Below are 27,949 nucleotides of genomic sequence, written 5' to 3'. Positions count from 1 at the left end.
CAGTTGGTTAAGTGTCCAACTTCGGGCTCTGGGGCTGACAATTCAGAGCCTGGAACCTGCTTGGGATTATGTGTCACCCTCTCTCTCTGTGCCTCCCCCACCTTGCTTGGTCACAAAAACAAACATTAAGAAAGTTAAGAAAAAAACATTTTCACCTATGAAATTGACCACTTTTCTTAAGAGTAACAGTGGCAAAGGTGAAATAAAATATGCACTTCTACCCAATGAAAAATGAGTATAAACTGGTTAAGTCCTACTGGAGAGCAATTTAACAGACTGTTGGAAAAGCAAGAAAAATGATCATTCCTTTGATCTCATAATTCCACTACTAAGATTTAATAAAAAGGAAATAAGAAGCCAGCACAAATATACACATACCGGTAGTCCTCATGTTATATTATTTATAATTGTGAAAAACTATAAATAATTTAAATGTTTAATAAATGGAGATTGGTTAAATAAAATTGGGTATTAAAATTTTTTTTAATTTTTTTTATGTCTTTTATTTTATTTGGAGAGAGAGACAAAGAGTAAGAGGGGTAGGGGCAGAGAGAAAGGGAGACACAGACTATGAAGCAGGCTCCAGGATCTGGGCTGTCAGCACAGAGCCTGACATGGGGCTTGAACCCATGGACCGTGAGATCATGACCTGAGCCGAAGCCAGATGCTTAACCGACTGAGCCACCCAGGCACCCCAACAAAATTTTTTAAAAATATTTTTACTTTTGAGAGGAAAGAGAGGGACAGAGTACGAGTGGGGGAGGAGCAGAGAGCAAAGGAGACAAAGAATCTGAAGCAAGCTCCCAGCTCCCAGCTGTCAGAACAGAGCCCTGACATGGGGCTTGAACCCACAAACCACAAGATCATGACCTGAGCCAAAGTTGGACACTTAACCAACTGAACTACCCAGGTGTCCTTAAATTTGGGTAATAATGAGAAAATACAAAGCCACTAAAAATCATGTTTGAATAATAGTTAATATCATGAGGTGGGGATAATGGCAAATTAACATATATAAGTCTATCAAATAATCGCATGTCTGGTATATATATGTGTATATATGTACAGCTGTGTGTACATATGCAAACACATACACCTTTATTTAGGTATGTCTGTGTACACCTACATAACACACACACGCACACACACGTCTTAAAACAAGGGAAATTGTTTAACGTCTATATAAGTAGTCGGACTTCCCAGTTTTCCCGCCCTCACAGCAAATGGTCAAATATTATTTAATCTCACTCCTTAAGGCAAATATCCACCTTCTGTTCTCAGGAGAAAATGAACAGGCTTTAAAACTCAGGTACCACAGGAAAGGAAAGGTGAAGCTAAAAACAAGCTGACTGTATTCCTCTAAAATGCCTAAACTGAATTGAATCAAGAAATTTTTAAAAAGGAACTTTTAGAACTTAAAAACATAGGATGCCTGTGTGGCTCAGTCAGTCAAGTGTCTGAATCTTGATATTGGCTGAGGCCATAATCTAGTGGTCGTAGGACTGAGCCCCACCTGGGGCTCTGAGCATGGAGCTCTGCTTGGGATTCTTTCTCTCTCTTTCTCTCTCTCTGCCCCTCCCCACCTCACTCTCTCTCTCAAAATCAAATAAAAATAAACATTAAATAAAAAGTAATTTAAAAACACAATGCAGGAGCGCCTGGGTGGCTCAGTCTATTAAGCATCCAACTTTGGCTCAGGTCATGATCTTGTGGTTTGTGGGTTCAAGTCCCAGGTTGGGCTCTGTGCTGACAGCTCAGAGTCTGGACCCTGTTTCAGATTCTGCATCTCTTTTCCTCTCTGTCCCTCCCCTGTTCATGCTCTATGTCTCTCTCTCAAAAATAAACATTACTACAAAAAATTTTTTTAAATAAACATTAAAAAAATTTTTTTAAATAAAAAATAAAAAACACAATAGTAAAGGAGCACCTGACTGGCCCAGTCAGTGGAACATATGACTCTTTGATCTCAGGGTTGGGAATGTGAGCCCCATGTTGAGTGTAGAGATTCACTTAAAAAAACATAAAATCTTAAAAAAAAAAAAACTGCAACAGCAAAACTGAAAAGCTAAAAAAGTCAAAAGATAAAGTTGAGATAATTTTCCAAAAAAAGAGCAACAAGGCAAAGTGAAAAACAGCAGAAAATAAGGTAACCTAAAGAATCTATTCAGAAGATCCAATATCAGATTGACATTTCAGAAAAAGAAAATAGAATTTTACAGTGAAAGAAAATATCAAAATAAATGAGAATTTTTCTCAGAAAAAAATGAGTCACCAAAATTAATACTCCGTCAAGAAATGAACACAGGGGCTCAGTCAAAAGAACATGGGACTCTTGACCTCATGGTCATCAGTTGGAGCCCCACAGGGTGTAGAGATCACTTAAATAAATTAAAAAAAAAAAAAAAAAGGATGACCACAAAGAATGGAATTCACAGTGGTAGCCCCCCTTCCCACATATACACCAAGCACATAATCATGAAATTTTATTTTCAAGAGAAGATCCTAAAAGCCTCCTGAGGAATTAAAAAAAAAAACAAAACCCATATAAAAGATCATATAACTGTGTGAAACTCTTCAACACAATAGTAGATGCTAGAAAGCAATACAGCAAGTGCCTTCAAAATGCTGAAAGAAAAGTAACATTTAACCTAGAATTATAGGGTCTGCCAAACTACCAACCAAGTAAGAGGGAAGACATAATCAGACAAGCAAAAATTCAAACATTTTTACCACATACACATCCGTTCTTAGGATATGCTTAAGTAAATTAAGGAGTAAACAAAGAAGGAAAATGGCATGAGACCAAGGAAACAGGAGAACCAGCACAGGAGGGCACACAAAAAAATATCAGTATGAAAACTGTGTAGCTGGCTCAAAGGATAACCAGTTTAGGTTGAAGTACAGTAACAGCACTGAAGAAACTACCTCCAAGAATAAAAGGGAATTGCCAAATTATCTCTTACCAAAGAACACAAAGAATACGGCAGAAAATGAAGGCATCAACATATATAAATAGATCTCCCCGGACTTATAACGGATCTCATCCCAATAAACCCTTTCACTGTAAATTGAAAATATCATTGGGGTGTGTGGGTGGTTCAGTTAGTTAAGCGTCCTACTTTGGCTCAGGCCATGATCTCACAATTCATGGGTTTGAGCCCCAAGTAGGGCTCTGTGCTGATAGCTCAGAGCCTGGAACCTGCTTCAGATTCTCTCTCTCTCTCTCTCTCTCTCTCTCTCTCTCTCTCTCTGCCCCTCCCCTGCTTGTGCACACGCTCGCTCGCTCTCGCTCTCTCTCTCTCTCCCTCTGTCTCTGTCTCAAAAATAAATAAACATTAAAAAAGAAGAAAGAAAATACCACTAAGGCAGAAATGCATTTAATACACCTAACTTAACAAACATGCTCAGAACCCTTAATTAGCCTACAGGTGGACAAAATCATCCAACACAAAGCCTACTTTATTATAAAATGCTGGATATCTCAAGCCATTTATTGGATATTGTACTCAAAGTGAAAAACAGAATGGCTATATGGGGACAGAATGGTTGTAAGCCTATGGATTGTTAACCCTTATGACCCCATTGCTGACTGGGAGTTCCCCTCACTGCCGCACCAAGCATCACGAGAGTACCCTACCATATACTGCTGGTCCTGGGAAAAGATCAAAATGCAAAAACACAGCTTCTACTGAACTACATCACTTTTGCATTATCATCAAGTCAAAAAATTGCAAGTCATTGTAAGTCAGGAACCATCTGTATGAAAAGAGAGGGCCATTTTTAATTATCATAAAAACACCCAGAAGGCCATACAGCAGAGGATCTCTGATTTGCATTGAACGATATTTGCAAAGTCAAAATAAGCACATGATTACTGTACTTTAAGGGAGTTTTATGAAATTAGGGAAGAAGCTAAGTTATAAAAGTGCTAAATTCTTATTAACCTTAGTAAGAATACAATATAGTATGTCTAAAACCAATCAGTCAAAAAATAAAAGGCACTATGAGCACTTTATTCAGAAATTTGGAATTAAGAGATAAGAACTAAAAGTTAACACCTGGGAGTAGGGGTAGGGAATGCAAAGAGTTAGGGACATTTCTCATTATAAACCTTTCAGTATTTAATTCTTTTAATTTTTAATTTTATTTTCTGAGAGAGAATACAAGCAGGGGATGAATAGAAAGAGGAGGGGGGAGGGAGAGGGAGAGAGAGACAGAGACAGAGACAGAGACAGAGAGAGAATCTTGAGCAGGCTCCACACCCAGCACAGAGCCCAATGTGGGGCTTAATCCCACAAATCGTTGAGATCATGACCTCAACGGAAATCAAGAGTCCAATGCTTAACTAACTGAGCCACCCAAACACCTCTATTTGATTTTTTAGATTAAATTTAATTTTTAAAATTGACAGTCAGCCTTCCTCTCAAAAACCCAACTCCCCACGAGAAAAACATCACAAAGATCCCAATTGAGGGATATTTTATAAAATGCCTAACCAGTACTCCTGTAACGATCAAGATAATCAAAAGCAAGTAAAGTCTGAGCAATTGCTGCAGCCAAAAAGAGCCTAAATAGACATAATGACTAAATGTAATGTGGGATCCTGGGTGGGATCCTTGAACAGAAAAAAGGACATTATCAGGGGCACCTGAGTGGCTCAGCATATATATGACTTCTGATTTTGGCTCCAGTCATGATCTCACGATTCATGAGATGGAACCCTGTGCCAGCTCTATGCCGACAGTACAGAGCCTGCTTGGGATTCTCTCTCTTCCTCTCTTGGCCCCTCCCCAATTCATTCTCCCTCTCCCTCTCTCAAAAATTAAAAAAAATTTTTTTCTTTAACATTTATTTATTTTTGAGCAACAGAGAGACAGTGCCAGTGGGGGAGGGGCAAAGAGAGAAGGAAACACAGAATCTGAAGCCGGCTCTAGGCTCTGAGCTGTTAACGCAGGACCCAGACCTATGAACTGTGAGATCATGACCTCAGCTGAAATCAAGAGTTGGACGCTTGACCAAATGAGCCACCCAGGCACTCGAATAAACTGTTTATAAAAAAAGGACACTGGGTAAAAATAAAAACTAAGGAAACTTGAATAAAGTATGAACTTTAGTTAATGATAATGTATCAATATTAGTTCACTAATTGTGACAAATTTATCATATAAATACAAAATTTCAAGAACAAAAGTGAGAAAATTTCAAAAGACCATCTTTCTGTAAATCTAAAACTATTCTAAAATTGAAAGCTTACTACAATTTATATTTATATAAATTTATAAAGGCAAAACTTAATTATACAAAAGAAATGCAGTGCTTGCTTGCTTCAGCAGCACATATACTAAAAGTGGAATGATACAGAAAAGATAAGCATGGTCCCGGAGCAAGAATGACATGCAAATTCATGAAGCATTCCATATGTATGGGACAGATGGCGGCTGCACTTGTGGTGAGCACAGCATATGTATAAACTGTCAAATCACTATTTTGTACACCTGAGGCCAAAGTGCCATTATGTGTCAACCATAATCAAATTCACAGACACACACAGGTTGTGTGTATGACTAATATTATATTGTGTGTCAGCCATACATACATACATAACACAGATACACACAGTTTCTGTGCATGTATATATAAATTTCATTCTATGTAATGGACAGAGCTCCAAGACACACTGTCAAGTAAAAAGAGCAAGCTGCACAAAAACGCATATAGTACATTTAGGTTTTTTGAAAATAGGCTACATATTTTCTGTGTGTGTGTGTGTGTGTGTGTGTGTATACATATATATATATGTAAATGCATACAAAAAAAATCTGGAAGGAAGAACACAAAATACCTAACAGGACTTACTCCTATGGAAGGAACAAAAAAGCTTTTTAAAAAAATGTTTTATGTTTATTTATTTTGAGAGAGAAAGAGAAAGAGACAATGTGTGCACAAGCAGGGGATGGGTAGAGAGAAAGAGAGACAGAATCCCAAGGAGGCTCTGCACTGAGAGTGCAGAGCCGGGATAAGGGGCTTGAACTCTCAAATTGCGAGACAGTGACCTAACCTGAGATTAAGAGTCTGACACTTAAACCAACTGAGCCACCCAGGTGCCTCCTCCCCAAAATTCTTGATTCTTACTTTATGTACTTCTAAATCATTTGAAATTTCTACAACAGAGAGGGATTCATATTTACTACTTATGTATTTAAGTCCTTAGCATACATCTCTTTCCTGAAAGAATTGAAAATTATGTTTAGCAAATATTTTTAATTAGCACCTGGGTGGCTCAGTCAATTAAGCAATTAAGCATCCAACTTGTGGGTTCGAGCCCTGTGTCGTGCTCTGTGCTAACAGCTCAGAGCCTAGAGCCTGCTCTGGATTCTGTGTCTACCTCTCTATCCCTCCTCTGCTGGCACTCTGTGTGTGTTATGTCTCTCTCTCAAAAATAAATTAACATCAAAAAATTTTTTTAAAGATTTAGAATCATTTAAGGTGTATCAGAAGGAAAGAAATAAGAAAAAAAAAACCTTCAAACTAACAGTGAATTAATATATAACCTAATACACAAACACAGATGAAAATGTTATTTTTCCAAAGTCCTTACTTCTTTAAAATTGTTCAAGCACATTTCTAATTCATTTATATACATTATCTTAAGTTTATGTTATAGTTAACAAAAATAAAAAAAAGGAGAAAATGATACAATTATACATCTATTCTGAATATGTATATATACATACACTATTTGTTGGATTTAACAGCTTTTAAGGAAAAGAGAGAAATCCTATAGTACACCATGACTCATTAAAGCACAGAGTTTTGTTTAAAGAAGGATCTTCATAGAGGTTCATTAGATCTTTTTCATAAAGAGTCAGAGGGGCACCTGTCTGGCTCAGTTAGTAAGCTCTTGATCTCAGGGTCTTGAGTTCAACTCCTCCCTTGGGCATAGAGCTTACATTAAAAAATAATAATAATTAAAAATAAAAAATAGGGGCACCTGTGTGTCTCAGTCAGTTAAGCACCCTACTTTGGCTCAGGTCATGATTTCATGGTTTGGGAGTTCTGAGCCCAGCATCGGGCTCTGTACTGACAGGGTGTAGCCTGGGGCCTGCTTCAAGGTCTGTGTCTCCCTGTCTGTGCCTTGCCCACTCATGCTCTGTTTCTCTCTCTCTCAAAAATACATAAGCATCAAAAAAATAAAATAGAGGCATCTGGGTGGCTCCATTGGTTAAGCATCTGACTTTGGCTCAGTTTCATGATCTCACAGTCCCTGGGTTGGAGCCCCACATCAGGCTCTGGGCTGACAAATCAGAACCTGGAGCCTGCTTCAGATTCTGTGTGTGTTTCTTTCTCTGCCACTCCCTCACCTGCACTCTGTCTCTCTCTCTCTCTCTCTCTCTCTCTCAAAAAATAAACAACCATTAAAAAAATAATAAATAAAATAAAAATAAAAAGGAAGTATACCTGTTTCAAAAAAAACAAAACAAAACTATTTTATGTTTATTTATTTTTCAGAGAAAGAGACAGAACATGAGCAGAGGAGGGGCAGAAAGAGGGAGACACAGATCCGAAGCAGGTTCCAGGCTCTGAGTTGTCAGTGCAGAGACCGACATGGGGCTCAAACCCACAGACCACAAGATCGTGACCCGAGTTGAATTCAGACGATTAACCGACTGAGCCACTAAGGTGCCCCCACACTACCTGTTTTTAAGGAGTGTAGGCGGTAGAATTTCCTACTGAAGACTTCAGTTATAATACATTCTTATACCACACACCTCCAAGAGGCTTCAGGCTATGACAGTTTTTCCTGCTTTTCACATGTGCAATGATTCACACTGTAATAATACAGTCTGTGAAATCAGCTAGTCTGAACAACACTGACCTCCCTAAACACCTTCCCCAGATAGGAGTTAAGTATAGCTAGAAAGAGATCTGAGAACAAGCAAGACACAGAAGAAAAAGAGAGATAATACAGAATTTAAGTGTGAAAATAGAAGAGAAGGTAACATTACAAAAATGTAAAGAAAAAGATAAAGGATATAGTAAAAAGAGGAGCAATGCCTTCTCAGCCTTATTTCCTTGATCCTCACGGCAAAAGACATTACTAACCTCTTCCTCAAAACTCCTTCCTAAGTCTCAGTGGCACTGCACTATCCTGTCTACTCAGTAACTCAAGATCCTATCATCAAAACCTGTATATTCTCATTAGGATCTACCTTAAGCATGCCTCTTTCTCTCTTCTTTTTACATACTTGCCTAAAAATGGATTCCTAGGATTCAAACTATAACTGTTATAGCTGTTATAACTGGTAAATAAATCCCCAGACTAATATCTCAACTCAGCCTCTTGGCCAAGCTCCACCAATTCATTTCCATAAGAAATATTTAACACCGGGGGAGGTGCCTGGGTGGCTAAGTGGGTTGAGCACTGGACTCTTGATTTCAGCTCAGGTCATGATTCCAGGGTCATGTGTTCAAGCCCCACATAGGGCTCAGTTCTAAGCACTGGGCCTGCTTGAAATAATCTCTCCCTCTGCCCCTCTAATCTGCTCGCACTCGCTCTCTCTCTCTCAAAATAAAAAGTAAAAAATATATTAAAAGAAAAAAAAGAAATATGTAACAACTTGGGCGCCTGGCTGGCTCGGTGAGCAGAAAATGCAACTCTTGGTCTCAGGGTTGTGAGTTAGATCAAGCTTCACAGTGGGTATAGAGATTACTTAAAAAAATTTTTAAGTCTTTAAAAAAAAAAAAAAAAGAGGGGCGCCTGGGTAGGTCAGTCGGTTGAGTGTCCGACTTCAGCCAAGGTCATGATCTCATGGTTCATGAGTTTGAGCCCCATGTCAGGCTCTGGGCTGACAGCTCGGAGCCTGGAGCCTCCTTCGGATTCTGTGTCTCCCTCTCTTTCTGCCCCTCCCCAAGCTCACACTCGCACTCTGTCAAAAATAAATAAAAACTTAAAAAAAATTAATAAAAGAAATATTTAACATAAAAATTATCATCTTTCTCATATAAAGTTCAAGCTCTCTTTTTAATTCCCTGTTTATGTTAATGTACAACATCCTCCAACATAAAAATTCTCAAAACCTTTATAATACTTCCTTCTTCAGTTTTCCCCTAACATTAAATCACTTTCTCAGTTCAGTCTGTTTTCCCAGTGAAATATGTCCATCTTCCTTTCCCTTTCCATAGCCATCACATAACTGATTAATTATCTTTTGAAACAAGTGACCTTCCTAATTACAGTTTCTCTCTCCACCAATCCACTGAGCAGTGACCAAAATATATTCCTTTAAAATACAGTTGGTCATGTCACTCTCTTCTACTTTAAATAAATGATCAAAACCAACCTACATAAAATGAGAAAATCCCCACAGTCTGCCATTCAAGAATCTACATATTCAAGACACATTTTAATTTCTTCTACTGTGTATTTACACAAGATTCCAGACTGATTCATTACAACTGAATCCAATATTTTTATTAATACCATTTAGTTAGAATGCCTTTGCCCATCCCAACTCTTTGCCGACGAAAATCCTACATATTCTGCAAGATCTAGCTGAAATTCAGCTTTTCATTAAGGACTCCTTGATCCCTTCAACTTGAAATGACCACTGCCGCCTTCTCCCTCTCTTATGATTTGAATTCTGTTTCTTTGTGTACCTGTTCTATCTGCCCTATTGGATTATAAACTCTCTTGTTTACTATATCTAATTTATCTTTGTCATCTTCTATAAAACTCGGAATAGTGTTTTGCACATAATTGATGCTCAAAATGAATGAAGATTCCAGAGGGCAAAGGATGAAAAGGGTTAATGTAACTAGAAGTAAATTATTCCTGATAATCATCTGAAGGGTCAGCTATCACAGAAGACCACCCCCCAAAAAGGCAACATGTAGAAACAGAAACAAGATGAGTAACAATACAAAGTGCCTCTTACACTGCAGCTAATAATCTTTCCAATTAAATTATAAACGCTTGAAGGCAAGAAATATAAACAGCTCTCCTCTGCATTCTCCTACACAATGCCCAGCAAATGGCAGTCAGTAAATAAATGTTTGTTGAAACATTTAAGAAAGAAGCAGAAGGGGGCGCCTGGGTGGCTCAATCAGTTAAGTGTCAGGCTTCGGCTCAGGTCATGATCTCACGGTTCGTGGGCTCGAGCCCGCATCAGGCTCTGTGCTGACAGCTTGCTCAGAGCTGGAGCCTGCTTCAGATCCTGTATCTCCCTCTCTCTCTGACCCTCCCCTGTTCGTGCTGTCTCTCTCTGTCTCTCAAGAAAAAAAAATTTTTAAAAAGAAGCAGAGGACAAATTAGAGAACTTGTGATATAATGAAAGAAAGTAAATACTTTTATTGGTATTTTATAAGACTCTAAAAATAAATAAAACCAATAGCAGAGCTGTGACAAAAAGCATTAAGATAGTGTTGAAGTGGGACAGTTGCCAAAAAGGCTTCCACAAAATTAGTTTTTTTCATAAGAACAAATTAAAGATTTCCCCTACTCTCCTCATTTTACAGAGAAAAATGTCAGGGATCAGAGCAGGTAAGATTTCTCAGGGACAAAGACTAAGTGGCAGAACTAGGAAAACTCCCAGACAGGTCCCTCACTATCAAGTTAAAAGCTCCTATTGCCATACTTTAGGAAAGAAAACCAAAAATATAATAAGAATCCTTCGGACCATGGATGTTTCATTGTATTCATCGAATAGTAGGTAGTTCCTAACTTACAACCTGCACACAGAATACGTAGTAACATAATAGGGTAAGGAATAACATAGAAATGGTTTCAGAAACTTGGAAGACAAAGAAGAAACCCCTTCCTTTCTAATTAAAGGATGCCTGAGATGTGACAGGCATGAGGCATATGGTATTTAAAATACCCAAGTCCTCTAGAGTTGTCTGCTCATCCATAGTAAGGGGAAAATGCTAAAAGGGTGAAAGATCCTCCTGAACTTAACTGTAAAACTTGCTACATGTTAGAACCCTGAGCTTTGAAAGACCTGTGCGGTTCCAGTAAGTAAGAACCCAACGACTTGGGAACTGCTAACCTGCAGAAGGGCTGTGGAGCTTCTGTTGCTTCTACTTGCAAAATCAGGGGCTTCTGCTCACTGAGCTCTGATGACCCTTTCTCTTCTAATGTGCCCCGATTCTGTGCTTCTATTTTCTTATGAAGGGGAAAAATTCAGTGTAATGACTCACACAGCAACAATGTCCTACATTTTGTACAGTAACGCAAAAAATGTTTCTGCCTGAACATATTATGAGGAAGTTCATATTGTACAATATTTATCTCTCTTACTATTCAGGGAGAGCCGGCTGCTTTGGCTAACATACTGAAACCAAAAAAAACAAGGAAAAGAATGTTGAAAATGATATAGTTTAAGACAGCTGTATATTAAGAAACTCTTAGTGTACTGTAATACAATGGAAATAACTCAGGCTTTGTAATTAGACATATTTAATTTCTAGCTCTCCCACTGACGCAAATTACTTATTAACTATATTGTGCCTCAGTATTCTCAATTGTTAAAGATAATAGCACTTATCTTTTTAGACTTTTTATGGAGATTAAAGGCAACATATGCATTATTTCCAACTATCCCCAGTTTATATTATGGGCACTGGACAAAGGTAGCTATCATTAAATATAAATAGATTTTTATTATCTATTAACATGCATAGAGTGACAAAATAGGATAGTAATAGTAGTCACAAGAATACAATCACTAAAAGGAGAACAAGAAAATTATTATAGATGTACCTACATGAAAGCCCACCAGGCATAACATGAAATAGCAGGCTGGGATCCTTCTTGTACCATTATTAAAAACTTCAGGTTTCCTTCACTGATCTACCAGGAAAGACCTGCTTCTAAATACTTGTTCTCCTCTCAATATATTGTAAAACAAAGATATAAAGAAGTGAGACTTTATACATGGTGTGTAGATTATAAATTAAATCACTCTGGTAACTAAAGTTTATTATTATTTATTATTAACTGTCATATTAAATGTGACCCACATACAACCTGGGGCATTCTAGACCTCTAAGTCAACATTATACAATTACATTATTTAATTAAAACTATAATCTACAATGCAGAGAGTAAATCATATAGTTCTTCTTGGTTAATGATATCATATATGGGAACCACTACTTTTACTGTATACACTTGTTTTTTCATGCAATCAAAGTTCTAAATTTTACAAAGTTAATGGAGCACCTGGGTGGCTCAGTCAGCTGAGCATCGGACTCTTGACTTGGGTTCAGGTCATGATCTCACAGTTTTGAGATAGAGAGCCCCATCAGGCTCCACGCTGGGCATGGAGCCTACTTAAGATATTCATTCATTCATATTCTCTCTCTCCCCCCTCATCCTTCCCCCACTTGTGCATGCATACACACGCTGTCTCTCAAAACTAAAAGAGTGAAGGGCTAAAATAAAGATGTTCAGCAATATGTAATGTCAGAGGTACAAAAAGAATCAAGTATCTAGAAACTATTTCCTTCCTTTAACTTTATGATATTGCAGAGACGTTTTCCTATCTAATTCTATGAATGTTACACTTCAGATAATGCTCTCTACCTTCATCTCTTGACTGAAATCCTATCACACTATCCTTCAACTATTCTTTCAACTATTCCATCCACCCTGCCTACTGCCATTTCCACTAGTAGTACCTCTACTTTCCATTTGTCTTGTGGTATTTAATTTACTGCACTAATAATTACTTTTTCTAGTATCCTGCTAGATTAAGGTACTTGAAGGCAGAAGCTTTATATTGTTGATTTTGTCATTTTTATTAAAACCTACCACAGAACCTAAGCACTAAAAATGTTTGTCAAACTCAATAGTTATACTGTGCTAATAGGATCTGGGATTTCAAAGATGAACACAGTGCTTGAAGTACCACAAAGAAATAACTTCCTGAGTATTACTAAGTATCTTAATGTAACTCAACTGTTCCTGATTATGAAGAATTGATAGCCTTTCACTATTATATAATTACATACCCAACTACTAGGTATATGTAGAAAACTCAAAAGCTTTCTTATATACCAGTAACAATCTAAAAGAACTCTCCAAATGAAACAAAATGAAAGAAGAGAATGCCAGAATGAAACAAAATGCCACAAGAAAACTCATAATCTTTATTAAAAATCAACATACTTTATAGAGATATATAAGAATATAAGGGTAGATAATGACCTACATGTAACTTTTTTTTTTAACTGTTTATTTTTGAGACACAGAGCATGAGCCGGGGCGGGGCAGAGAAAGAGAGAGACACACAGAATCCAAAGCAGGCTCCAGGCTCTGAGCTGCCAGCACAAAGCCCAAAACGGGGCCTGAACTCACAAGATCATGACCTGAGCTGAAATGGCACGCTTAACCAACTGAGCCACCCAGTTGCCCCAAGACATATATGTAACTTCTGAATATAAAGAAAATTCTATAATATTATTTTCCTTAATTTAATCAATACATTTAGTGAAAAATCCTAGGTGATTGGTAGGGGTGGGAGAGTGGACTTTACAAAATAATTCTCAAGTTAATCAAGAAGGAAAAATAAGAGTAAGGGCACTTTGATCCAACCCTCAAATACAGAAATTTTCAAAATGCACTGTAGTCCTAAAGGTAAAACCTAAACCTATGAAGTATTAAAAGGAAATACAGGAGGAAAAACCTGTGTGATTCTGGGAAAGCCCTCTCAGTTAAGACCAAAAGCATATTCCATAAGATAAATTACAAAGTGGACTTCACAAAAATTAAAATTTTCTACAATTAAAAGTTTGAAGGACAACATTAAGGGATTGAAAAGCCACAGAACAGGAGAATATATTCGTGAAATGCATATCTGATAATGAACTTGTACACAGAACATAGAACATTCACAATTTGAAAATAAGAGTAACAGATAATCTGAATAGACACTTCACCAAAGAAGAGAAAAGGGTGGAAAATAAGCACATAAAACAATGCTCAACAGGAGCAATTAAGGAACAGCAAATTAAAGCCACACTGAAATACTGCTACATACCCACTAGGATGACTAGGATGTTAGTAAACTAACAAAATCAAAGGTTGGTGGGAATGAAAAACGTACAGCAACTTTAGAAAAGTATGGCAGTTTCTTATGAAGTTAAACATAAACTTACCATACAACCCAGTGATCCCATTTCTAGGTATTTGCTCAAGAGAATAAAAACATGTCAACCACAAGATTTGTCTGTGAATGACTCTAGCAGAAACAAAAACCCAAAACCAGAAACAATCCAAATGTCCATCAATGGCGAATGAAAAAACAAACTGTGGTATCTCTATGCAATGTACTACTATTCAGAAATAAAAGCAATGAGGGGTTGCCTGGGTGGCGCAGTCAGTTAAGCATCCAAATTTTGATTTTTGGCTCAGATCACAATCCCTGAGGTCATGAAATAAAGCTCAATGTGCTCCTGCTGAGCGTGGAATACTTAAGATTCCCTCTGCCCCTCTCCTGCTATTACTCACTGTCTCTGTCGAAAGAAAGAAAGAAAAGAAAAGAGAGAGAAAGAGAGAGAGAGAGAGAGAGAGAGAGAAAGAAAGACAAAGAAAGACAGAAAGAAAGAAAGAAAGAAAGACAGAAAGAGAGAAAGAGAGAAAGAGAGAAAGAAAAGGAATGATTAATGCAACACCACTGATAAGTCTCAAAAAAGCAATATGCTAAATGAAAGAAGCCAAACATGAGAAAGAGTGTAGGATTCAACTTTTTTTGACATTCTGGAAAAGGATTTCCATTTATAATGCCATTACACATTTGGTAAACACATGCAGATTAAAACCACAAAATATCCTCTTTGTGGGTGCTTGGGTGGCTCAGTCTGTTGAGTGTTCAACTTCACCTCAGGTCATGATTTCACAGTTCATGGGTTTGAGCCCCACACTGGGCTCTGTGCTGACAGCTCAGAGCCTGGAGCCTGCTTCCGATTCTGTGTCTCCCTCTCTCTGCCCCTTCTCCACTCATACTCTCTCTCTCAAAAATAAAATAAAAAATGAAAAAATAAAATATCCTCTTTGTATAATGTATTGATAAACTTCATTTTTTGAGATTAAAGTATATGAAATGTCGATTCTGATAACTCAAACTGAGTCAAACACAATATAATTATTAGCGTTTACACAGTGTCTTTCCTTTCTAGTTCTCATGCCCTTAATACCTGCTTCTTATGCTCACTTGACAATTTAACCATTGTCTGTGAGCTGCTGGTCAACTTCTCGTCCCATTATCACTTTTCTGCTGTTCTTAGTTGGAAATACATGCCCAAAATTTCCTGAATAACAAGCAGGCATCTCTTCTGAGCAGGCAGAATGGGCTAACAACAAGTACTACTCATTCATTTCCCAAGTACTTATCGAGTACCTGGAGGTACCCTGACCTGAAAGAAAAGAACCACAACCCCCAGATTTCACTGGCTATGTCTAGTGAAGACAACTGAATAAGTGATTAAAATGAAGTGAAGAAAAGTCAAGATAGAAGAAATGTAAGGTGACATGGGAAGAGACAGCAAGAAGACCTACCCTAATCTACGGAATAACAAAGGCCTTCCTTTCAAGTGGAGTCCTGATAGATGAGTAGACATTAGCTAGGTGCAGTAGAAATGTGGAACCAGGGACGGCAGAATAACAGGTACAGAAAGTCCTAGGCAGCAAGGAGCACTGAGAAGTTGAAGAATTAAACAGGAATATGATCATCCAAGAATTGGAGGACATTTTTAGAAATTTGAACATCATCTCATAAAGAGAAGTGACATGATCACATATGCATTCAGATCTCTAATTATCACTTAGGCTGTAGCGTGAAGAATGAATTGAAAGATCACAAACCTGAAGTAGGGAGCCCATTAAAGAGGCGGTTATACAATAATCTACGCTAGAGATAATGGTAATTTGAACTAAGACTAGAAAGGACCAATGAAAGGAGACAGATATGAAAGATAGCAATTAGAACTAGTAAGACGTAGCTACAGGTTAGATGAAGTTAAAGTGTAGAATCAATCCAGTTTTAAAGTTTGAGCCATTAGATATATGATAGCACTGAGACAAAGAACATACAGAGGAAGACAAATTTGAGTAAGGAAGGCTATGAATTTTGACTACACTAATTCTACAGCCCTATGGAATATCTAATAGGGATTATGTCAAGAAGGCAGTTGAATATTTGGATCTAAAACTCCAAACTAAACTAACACATGGAGAATGCTAACAACAGACATTAAGAAACCAACAGGGAGGGGCGCCTGGGTGGCTCAGTTGGTTGAGCGTCTGGCTTTGGCTCAGGTCATGATCTTGCAGTTTGTGGGTTCGAGCCCCGCATCGGGCTCTGTGCGGACAGCTAGCTCAGAGCCTGGAGCCTGCTTCAGATTCTGTGTCTCCCTCTCTCTCTGATCCTCCCCTGCTCGTGCTGTCTCTCTCTGTCTCTCTCTAGAAAATAAATAATAAACAGAAAAAAAAATTTTTTTTTAAACCCAACAGGGTGACTAGCAAAGCCAGAGAGAGTACTGTATAACTAAACCAAACACTAAATAGTAGCCGCAAAGGTAAGGAAAATGGTGGGTAAGACCGAAAGAGGGAGGACTAATGTGAGGTAAATTGTAAGACGATGTCTAATTCTGATTTTTTAGAACCCCTTTCAAAGCTGTGAACAGCTGGTTACCTAAGAACTAAGGCAGGATCTCACGTTATTTGTTCCTCACCAAAAAACCAATGGTTGTTGTCTGCCACTGTAAGTGACTTTTAAAATGGTGGCCTCCACAGATGCAATAATGAAGCATATACACACTAACTGAACAGAATCTCCTAAACATTTTAAAACTTTAGGGGAACCTGGGTGGCTTGGTCAGTTGGGAGTCCCACTTTGGCTCAGGTCATGATCTCACAGTTCATGGGTTCGAGCCCCATGCTGGATTCAGTGGTGACGGCTCAGAGTCTGGAGCCTGCTATGGATTCTGTGTCTCCCTCTTTCTCTCAGTCCCTTCCCTGCTCATGCTCTTTCTCTGTCAAAAATAAACATTAAAAAATTTTTTTTTAATTTTTAAAGTTTACACATTGACTCACCATTATTTGGAGCTTCATGTGATAAGAGAACACTAATACAAGGTACTTGATTATATCTCAAACTTATATCCATCTTTTCCAACCAGGTCTCCTGCAAGCTTACCTACATTTTTTCAATGATATGCTTATTCTCTCCATCTGAAACAACAAAATTAAATATATAAATCCTCCTTTCTTGCTATATATTTAATATTCATGAAGCCCTAACATACATTCCCTCTCAAAATCTTTTCTGGGGTGTCTGAGTGACTCAATTAAGTGTCTGACTCTTGATTTCCGCTCAGATCATGACCTCAGTTTGTGAGATCAAGCCCTGTGTTGGGCTTCACACTGACAAGGAGGAACCTGCTTGGGATTCTCTCCCCCTACTTTGTCTGCCCCTGCCCTGCTAGCACTCTCTCTCAAAATAAATAAGCTTAAAACACACACACACACACACACACACACACACACACACACACACACACACACACCTCTCCCCCTACTTTGTCTGCCCCTGCCCTGCTAGCACTCTCTCTCAAAATAAGCTACACACACACACACACACACACACACACACACACACACACACACACACACACCCTTTTCCTTCCCAGGTCCAGGAGTCCCAATCATCTTACTACTAAAATCACTTCATTTTACTACTGAAGTATTCTCCAATATCCCCGTCTCTAATTTTTCTCTCAGCCAATTCATCCTACACAGTGCTAACAACTTAGTATTCCTAAAATATCAATTTGAATAAATTATCACTCATTAAAAAAAAAAAAAACCTGTGCCTTGCTGTTGCCCACAGAATGAAATCTGAACTCCTTATCCTGGCAAATAGAAGGCATATTGTGGCAAACTTTCAACTGGCATGCGGTGTCATTTCCCAACTTTGTACAAAATCACCAATCCCAGCTGAATGGTTCTATTCACAGACCACTGAACATGCCATCCACACTCCTGCTTCTGTCTCTAGGATCTTGTTCACACCACCCCCTCTAATAAACCTGTCTCCACCATCTCCATTTACTTAAGTCCTATTCTTCTTTCAAAGTCTCGTTATTTGGTAAACTAGCTCACAATGTAAGGTGCAATTCTGGATGAAGGAAATTTAAAAACATTAACCCAGTTTGCACAATAGTTTACAGCCAGAGCTCTAAAGTCAAACTACATAATGATCTAAAATTTAGATTGCCTGTTTATTTAATATCCTTGGTAAGTTAAATTTTCTGGGCTTCCACACAGTACTTATAAAAGGCTAATATCTAACCAAACTTTAAAGATGTTGTGAAAATTAAATAGAAACACATATATGAAGTGCTGAATACAGTTCTGTATTATTATTGTTGTTGTTGTTTCTGTCCTCAAGAAACTTAAATTCTAGCTCAAGTTGCATCCAATTTGTCACTGCATCAGCATGTGGCCCAACTCAACAAGCCCTGACAGAATTTACTAATTCTGATATTTTCATCAGCCTAAAAGTTGGAAACTAGAAAATGGTGACTACTCCCTTAAAGTATAAAGCTCATCAGTGATTCAGCCAGAAAATGAATGTCTGGGGACATCCACTTTTCAGAATATTGTTCCATATGTCAAACCACTGAAAGTGGTTCTGAATTAAATAGTATCTAAAGAAAGTGTATAGGGGCACCTGGGTGGCTCAGTCAGTTAAGCCTCTGAGTTTGGCTCAGGTCATGATCTCACGTTTGTGGGTTTGAGCCCGGCGTCAGGCTCTGTGCTGAAAGCTCAGAGCCTGGAGCCTGCTTCAGATTCTGTGTCTCCCTGTCTGTCTGCCCCTCTCTCTCTCATGCTCTGTCTCTCTCTGTCTCAAAAATAAATAAAACATTAAAAAAAAATTTTTAAATACCCTTTACCTTTATAAAAAGGGTTACCAATACCCTTCTTATAAAAAAAGCTAACAAGAGTAGCTACTTAAATCTGTAATGCAAAGAAGACAAATAAAATTAATATCTTAAGGGGTGCCTGCGTGGCTCAGTAGGCTGAATGTCTGACTCTTGATTTTGGCTCAGGTCATGATCCCACAGGGTCATGAGATGGAGCCCCACATCAGTCTCTGTGCTGCATGTGGAGGCTACTTAAGATTCTCTCTCCCTCTAACACTCATGCTCTGTTAAAAAAAAAAAAAAAAGTATTGTTTTTTCTTCAAATCAATCAGAGAACAATGCAAAGATCATAAAATAATTACTATAATGATGCCTGATCTGAGAAATTGATATAATCTAATTAAACTGGAATTCATATAGGCATACGGCTAATTTATATTAGTCAACAGAGGACATTATGTAATAGAGATTATAATTTTGAAATATATATAGTTTTTAACACAGTATACTAATAAATGTTCACTATATTAAAAGAGACTAGTAGGGATTTATTTTCGGCCCGTTACCAATATAGTAACAGATCACCATTCGTAACTGGACTACTGCAGTCAATCTTTTACTACAAGCACTCTGCAAGGAGCTTTCCAAAATTCAAACTATGGTGAATTAAGAATTCAAGACACATGTTTACCATAAAAGTCTCATCATACCAATGAACTTATTTACTTTGGTACCCCAAACCAAAATAGACTGCCAAATGTTAATCTATATATAAGAGTAGCAATTTATTTTGAATTCCTTATTCCCAAATCTAATTCATTTTTTATTTAGAAATAGCTTGATATCATTCTTTAAGCCCAACAGAATGTGTGACTCAGGCAGAAATCATTAATTGATACTGAAGCTATCAGGTAAAAAATAACTGAGAAACTGGATATTCACAAAGCATCAACACACAGATTACAAACTAAATGTAAACCAAAAAATGAACTATAATAATAGGGACAATGGTCACCTCAACCAATTTACTAATGGCACAATCTAGGTATTACATGCCTCCTGATGGGATCACCTATGAAATAGTCTTACCAAAACTATTTAATCTGCATTTAGTCAGCCCAGATCTTGATACCTAAGTTCCAGTTTATAATAAAAGCACCACGACATGGATGTAGATATTACTTAAAAATAAAATCTTTAAAAATAAAAAAATAAAAACCGCAATGAAACAAATGTTTAAAAATCATGAATATAAAAAAATTTACAAAGTAACAGGTATGCTGAGCTAGAATCTTCAAAAAAATAAATCTCAGGGAGCCTGTGTGGCTCAGTATTAAGCCTCTGACCCTTGGTTTTGGCTCAGGTCATTATCACATGGTTCTTCAGATCAATCCCCAAAAAGGACTCTGCTATGACAGAGTCTCTCTCTCCCTCTCTCTCTGCCCTTCACACACACACACACTTTCTTTCTCTCTCTCTCTCTCAAAATAAGTGAATAAACAAAAAAAATTTTACAAAAAGTCAATGTCACATGAAGAAAAAATGTGAGGATAGTTCTAGATTAAGATAAACAGATGTAGTATGTTTGAGGCAAAATGGGGAAACTGGGGGTTATTGGAAGACTTTGAATATGCACTGGCTGTAATAATTATTTTCCCTGAAGTTTTGATGTTGCAGTTATGTGGTTACTTTTAGAAGATAACAGCGGAACTCTTTGAGAATGAAGTATCGTGATATCCTTTAAGTGATTCAGTGTTTACATATGATAAAATATTAATAACTGTTGAATCTAGAAGGACAATATAAGATCATTGTTATTATTCTCTCAGCTTTTCTGTAGGCCTAAAATTTTTTTGTAATAAAAATTCAGGAAAAAATAAAAAGTTGGAAAAAGTTTGAGAGTTCATCCTCACTTTCTTCTTCCTGTTTATCACAGTCTAAAGGGAAAAAAAATTAACGGTAACACTGTGTAGTTAGGCTCAGACTCTGGCAAAAATGGGGTTGATCCAAATTCTTTACACATTAGCTATGCAACTCGAAGCGAGCTAAGAAAAACTCAGAGTTTTAATCTAAAAATATTGAGATAATACCATGCACATGACATGCACTCAACAAATGCCTTTCCTTTCTCCCAGCAAACCCCAAATTTTATTTCCGAAACTGTTGTGGCTGACTGCACACTGACTTCACAAGCCTCTGCTCTAATTTAAACATTATTGGGAGTCTTTTATCAGCTTACTTATTTTTTTAACTTTTATTTTTTTGGAAGAGGAAGAAGAGAAAGCACACAGCGGGGAGGAGGAGGGAAAGAGGGAGGGAGACTTTTAAGCGGACCCCACACTCAGAGCTGTGCCCCGGGGCAGGGCTCAATCTCACCACCTGGGATGGGCTGGGGCTGAAACCCAGATGCTCAACTGAGTGAGCCACCCAGGTGCTCCCGGTCTGCTTAGTTTGCTGATACTAAATAGTTAACCCAATCCTGGGGCACAGCTGGTGGGAGTATAAAATGATATAACTGCCATGGCAAACAGTGTGGCAGTTCCTTTAAAAAACTGAAAGATTAGCATAGGATCCAGCAGTTCTACTTCAGGACACATACCCAAAAGAACTGAAAGCAGGGACTCAAACAGGTATTTGTACACCCATGTTCACTGCAGCATTATTCACAAAAGCCAAAAGGTAGAAGAACCTGAGTGTCTATCAAGGGATGAATGTTTAAACAAAATGTGGTATATACCTACAATGGAATATTATTCAATCTTAACAAGGAAATTCTGACACCATGAATGAATCTTGAAGACACTATGTTAAGTGAAACAAATGTGTCACAAATGGACAAATTGTTTATGACTCCACTTATACGAGGAAGTGCTTACTCAAATTCAGAGGCAGAAAGTAGAATGGTGGTTGCCTGGGGCTGCTTGGCGCGAGTGGGGAGGAGAAAAGGGTAGTTATTCTTTAATGGGTATGTAGTTTCATTTTGGGAAGATTAAGTTCTGAAGATACTGGTGTGATGGTTGATAACAATGTGAATGTACTTAATGCCATTGAGTGGTACACTTAAAAATGACTAAAATGGGGGGCGCCTGGGTGTCTCAGTCGGTTAAGCCTCCGACTTCGGCTCAGGTCATGATCTCATGTTTCTGGGTTCGGTCCCCATGTCGGGCTCTGTGCTGACAGGTCAGAGCTGGAGCCTGCTTCCGATTCTGGTCTCCCTCTCTCTCTGCCCTTCCCTACTCATGCTCTGTCTCTGTCTCAAAAATCAATTAAAAAAACATTTAAAAAAAATTTTAAATGACTAAAATGGTACATTTTAATTGTATTTTGCCATAATTTTTTTAAAGTGATTTTTAAAAGAAGTAAAAAAATTAAAAAAAATATATACACACATATATATGCACATCTATTCCAAAAGGACATACACCAAATTGTTAATGACAGTTTGGGACTAGGGCAGATTTTCACTCTAAAAGCATACATTATAGGCGTTGTTGAAATTTTACAGGCTTAATTAGAGTTCCACAATGGAAAAAATTTCTCTCCTCCTTATTTTGGGGTGGATGATATATGTTGGGAATATGCTTTAAAATATCAGTGCAAAAAATAAAAATAAGTGGAGGAGGGGAAATGAAACTTGAAGTGTAATAAAATGTTAACTGTTGAAGCAGGGTGAAGAGTAGACCCAGAATTCATTATATTGTTACGGTTCCTTTTGTTTTAATTAAAATTTTTTCATGAGAAAAAATTAAATGTTTTCAATCTACAGTTCAAGAGTAAATAATGCATACAACATAAAGTTAAATGTACCTTGAAAATAAAAATGTCCAAAGTTATAAAAATAAAAATATTCTTTAGTTGTTAAGAATATACTTTTACCACTGATTCTCCTAATCTCATACACAAAGATTTCATATAAGACCCAACATTTCATCATTCTTTTTACTCTAGCACAAAATAAACATTCTTATTTTTCAATACCCTATTTTAAGTAGTTTATACATAATATGAAAGCTTAATTCATTGAAGGATGGTGAAAAATAGCATTTACTAAAATAACTTTAAACCTCAAAAATAAAAACTTCTTTCAAAAAGTTAGTATAGGCCACACTAAATACCAGAAATATCAGTGGAAAAACTATACAGATTATATCTATCTGTAAATTCAGTGAAATGAAATGTCTCCATTGTGTTAGGTAGGAAAGAAGAGTTAGGAATTAACATCTGTTATGAATGGGTGCTATGTGCTAGATTCATGCAATTCTAACAACCACATTGTAAAGAGATATCTCTAGAAAACAGGTAAGTTGGGCTCAACAAGATTAAGTGATTTCATCAATATCACAAAAATAGGAACACATCAAAATAAAGCTAAAATTTAAGCTCTAGTCTTAAAAAACATCCCCAAACAATAGAAAAAGAAACAGAAATAGAAATTCCATCTTTGATATAACCTAGGGATACTGTAACCTGAAATACAATGTATAAAGACAAAGCTGGCTGGTGGCAGAATGGTAAATAATTTAGCATAATGGAAGAAGGTTAATGTTAAGTCCCTACAGAGATAATGCCAAACAATCCTATCTACTATGCAGTACCCTCAGAGAGGCTTAGAAATTTGAGTTGCTAGGGGTTTCTGCGTGGTTCAGTCGGTTGAACATCTGCCTCAGGTCATGATCCAGAGTCACAGGATTGAGCCCTAAGTCAGGATTCTCTCCTGAAGCCTGCTGGGATTCTCTCTCTCCCTCTGCCCCTCTCCCTCGCTTGCACTGGTCTCTCTCTCAAATAATATTAATGAAAAAGAAAAAAGAAAAAATTGGAGTTGCTGGGAGAAGCAAGAGGGCAGACTCAACCCCCACCCCTCCCATACACACACACACACACACACACACACACACACACACACACACACACACTCCCTCCCTTCCTCCCTACCTCTGTGTCTCTCCTAAGGCAAAGAGAGGTATGATCTCCAGCAAAACTTTATCAAAATGGCTCCAGCCTTGGGTGTATCCCACATAGAAAAAGGGAGAAGTGAAATATTCATATAAAAACAGGGAGACTAAATGAAAATCCAGAAACTGGATGGTGAAACTTACAGCTTTCTTCTTCCATCCAGTATTAGAGCCTCACCATCTAAACTTATTACCTTTGCCAATCCCCTCATCTACATTACTCCAGTCATACAGATGGACAGAAAAATGAAGGACCTTTATCTGAAGAAATTGAAAACCTTGTCACCCATTGCCCAGAGAAAAAAAGATAAAATATGGGAGGTGTGACCAACTGGCTCAGTCAGTAGAGCACGCGACTCTTGATCTCAGGGTTGTTAAGTTTGAGCCCCAAGTTGGATATAGAGATTACTTAAAAATAAAATCTTAAAAAAAAAAAATAAAACATGAGAGTTCATTAGTCACGAAGCCATGCTCATGCATGCCCAGTGAACTTTCAATCAGCTTTGAATGTTCCGTGAGTATGAAAGAACTGCTAAGGATCACATAGAGCTGCAGAAAGCCTCCAACAAAAAGAAAAAGACCAAAACCAACCAAAAGAAAAAAGCTTCAGAGGAACCAAAAACAATACAAGAAACAAAGAAACTATAATTAATATCCTTGAAGAGATAACAGAAGATGCTACAACCATGAAAAAGGAAAAAAGATGCTACAATACAGATCAAAGAACAAGAGCTCATAAACACTGTTTTAAAAGAGAGCTAGAATTTAAAAACTCAATGAAAGGGTTGAAAATCTTCCAGATCATAAGAAAAGACAACTTTTTGGAGATAAAATTTCTCAACATCAACATTGGAAACTAGGCAATACGGGGAACACATCCAAACTTTTGAGGGAAAATGATTTCCAACATACAAATCTCTCAACATTCAAGTGTGAGGGTAAAAATAAAATTAGAAAAATATTTATTTCCAACATACACATTCACAGTAATAGTAGAGGAAACCAAAATGAAGGAATAAACCAAAAGGAAGTTATAGGATCCAGAAAAAAGGGGCTCAACAAAAGTGAAAGAAATTCTCAGAATGTCAGCTAAGGGAAGTCCCAAGATGACAACTTTGCAGCAGGTCTAAAGAGAAAACAATTCAGACTAAAGCAGGAAGAAAGACAGCTACTGAAGAGATGACTACAGGAACAAATAGAACTGATAAGTTTATCTGACAGATTTGACCAAGTGGAAAATTGTATGAGAAGCATTTTATGAAGCTGCTGGAGGGTATAGAAAGACTTTGCCAGACAAAACTAAGCAAATGGAAAACAAGGCATGAAAAACAAAGGGTTATATACAACAAAATGAAATCACAGAAAACTAGTTCAGCAGGGACAAATATTTGGTCTTCATGATGAAAACTCTGAATGTGAATCTAACCTAAAATTGGGAATTAATAATATTAGAAAGACACAATAAAGTATATTTGAAAAGTCTTCCAACATCTACCCCTTTAAATCATTAATACTTACATACTTTAAATTATTCACTTCTAACAGACGATTGACTATAAAGAACTAACTGATGGTTACCAAAGGGAAGGGGAGAGGGGAGAGGGGTTAAGAGGGTGAGGGGAATAAGGAGGGCACTTGTGATGAGCACTGGGTGATGTATGGAATTTTTGAATCACTACATCGTATACCTGAAATGAACAGAACACAGTATGCTAACTGGAACTAAAATGAACACAAAAATAATTACTAGTTGATTCTTAAAAAGCCTCTATTTTCATTTGAGTTAAATTCCGTAACTATACTTTCAAGGCAAACATTCTGTGAAATGCTTTGATTTTATTTTGGGATACTTCACAGGATCATTCCATGGGGAAAAAAGTTAATAAATGCAAAGCAAAAACACTAACAAAAATTAGGAGATCTATACAAGTTTTACTGGTTACTGGAATTGTTAAGGCACTTTGTTATCTAATGTTTGTTCTATTTACTAGAATATGATTCTAAATGTCAGATACCTCCAGGACATGTCCACATTTACCAATTCAAAAATTTATTCAATCCTACAAGAAAATGGGCTGTGAATTCTTCAGCAGATTACCTCTATAACCCCCAAATCTGGTTGTTTTCTAGTTTAAAAAATCTAAACTGTTTTACACACCTCCTTTTTATAAGAAATAAATTTAACTTTTACAGGATGACTCAGGCTATCATGGAAATCAGCTACGGCACTAAGACTAAATGGCTTCACAGGTTTTAGGTGTCTAAATGCTAAATGGGCTTAAACTGCTACATTTTTGTAATTCTGTTCTTTATCACTCTTAACTTTCAAATCCACTGTCAATGATCCTTACTCTGTCTGGACTAATCCACTTTTTAATTTGTTATGGGGTTAAAAAACAAATCATCATGTTTCTGACTCAAATAACATCGACTAAATGGCCTGCCAAGCCTTTTCATACAGTTTAATTTAATCCACATAATTCCTGTTAGAATGGTAGCCAATAAAAAAAAATTAGCAGTGCCTACTAAAGAATTAAAAAAAAAAACCCTACTACAATAAAGGAACTTAACTGGTGAAAAGAGCTCAATTTTTTGGATTGTTGTTGTTATTGTTTGCTTTTTCAAGGAAGGTTCTATATTCTTTGCTTACGTATCTTTATAGCTCCCTTCCTGTTCTAATTCAGATTGTTCAATCAGCAAGCTATGGGAAATTTGGGGTCACTGAACTATTCTATATGCTATCCATGAACTATCCAACTTAGAACAACACTAGATCAAGTTATATATTTAACACAACAGACCTAACCACTCACTAAGGTTTTTCTAAAGTAAACTCTAAGCCCAAAGTGGGGCTTGAACTCAAGGTCCCAGCTCGTGCATCACATGCTCCGCGGAATTAGGCAACCAGGCACTCCACCTCCACCCACACACTAAGATTCTTATATAAAGCCCATAGAAACGAGAATTGGATTACAAATTAGGATTTTCATACTTGTAATTATATTTATATTGAATTGATGTATGTAATCTTACTATTTTAATAACAGTTGCTTACAAATTTTCTTAATTGATTAAAACAGAAATCTGAACTTGAGAATAATATGAGTACTTCTTAAAAGGGTAAGATTTTCACCATTAAATTTATCAAGACACTGAAAAAAATTCTTCTTTCATTTTTAGTTTTTTTCGCAGTAAAATGGCAGCATTTCTCTCAAAAAAAATCTTACAACAGTGTTTACCTCTAGTCATATGCAAAAAAACCTACATAAGTCATGGAAAAACATGTTCCCCACATTTTAATGTAGAAGCTATCATTCCTCATATTAAGGCATAATATAAGCCATGGCCTTCAAAAGGAGGATTCTAAATGTAAAAGACTACAGAAGTTTCTCTTTAACAGCCATTTAACTTTAAGGGCCATTTTTATGCTCCATATTTTAAGCTAGACTTTGAAAGAATGCTTACTTCTTTATTTTGAGCCATTCCAATACACGGACAAATCTTATACCGCACATTCACTTCCTCATTCAAAGAACTTAGAGAACAGATACACTGTTTACACATCACCAGTAAGACTAATACCAAGCTGCAAAAGCAGACTTTCAGGCACTTGTAACTTTTAAAGGTAAGCATTAAAACAAAACAGCGTTAGGGGCGCCTGGGTGGCTCAGTCGGTTAGGCGGCCAACTTCGGCTCAGGTCATAATCTCACAGTTTGTGAGTTCAAGCCCCACGTGGGGCTCTGTGCTGACAGCTAAGAGCCTGGAGCCTGCTTCCGATTCTATGTCTCCCTCTCTCTCTGACCGTCTCCAGCTTGCGCTGTCTCTCTCTCTCAAAAATAAATAAATGTTAAAAAAAATTTAAACAACAACAACAAAAACAGCTTTAAAATACTAACCACTTAAAATTCTAGAACTAAAAGTACTATAAACTCTATCCTCAAAACCACTTCCCTAGAAGCAACACAGTCCAAAACTGAGAAAACTTTACTCAGTGCCAGAGTACCTGATGGCTATGCTCAGATGTTAAAGCTTTGCTACAGGCAGAACACCATGGAAGAAGTAACCCTGCTAC

General features: G+C 37.2%; 1 protein-coding gene and 1 non-coding gene across 2 annotated transcripts in view; one reads left to right on the top strand and one right to left on the bottom strand.

Annotated features, from left to right (window-relative positions):
- The window catches only part of RSBN1L (round spermatid basic protein 1 like), a 71,237-nt gene that overhangs the window by 41,543 nt on the left and 1,745 nt on the right, over nucleotides 1-27,949 (bottom strand). The gene's annotated exons all lie outside the window — the stretch shown is intronic.
- Nucleotides 5,314-5,424, top strand: LOC115286121. The gene has a single exon (XR_003905878.1). It is a non-coding gene; the product is annotated as a U6 spliceosomal RNA (small nuclear RNA).

Source organism: Suricata suricatta, chromosome 2, assembly GCF_006229205.1.
Source record: "Suricata suricatta isolate VVHF042 chromosome 2, meerkat_22Aug2017_6uvM2_HiC, whole genome shotgun sequence".
Lineage (NCBI taxonomy): Eukaryota > Metazoa > Chordata > Mammalia > Carnivora > Herpestidae > Suricata > Suricata suricatta.
The sequence above is the reverse complement of the archived record's forward strand: the minus strand, read 5'-3'. Positions and strand labels throughout refer to the sequence as shown.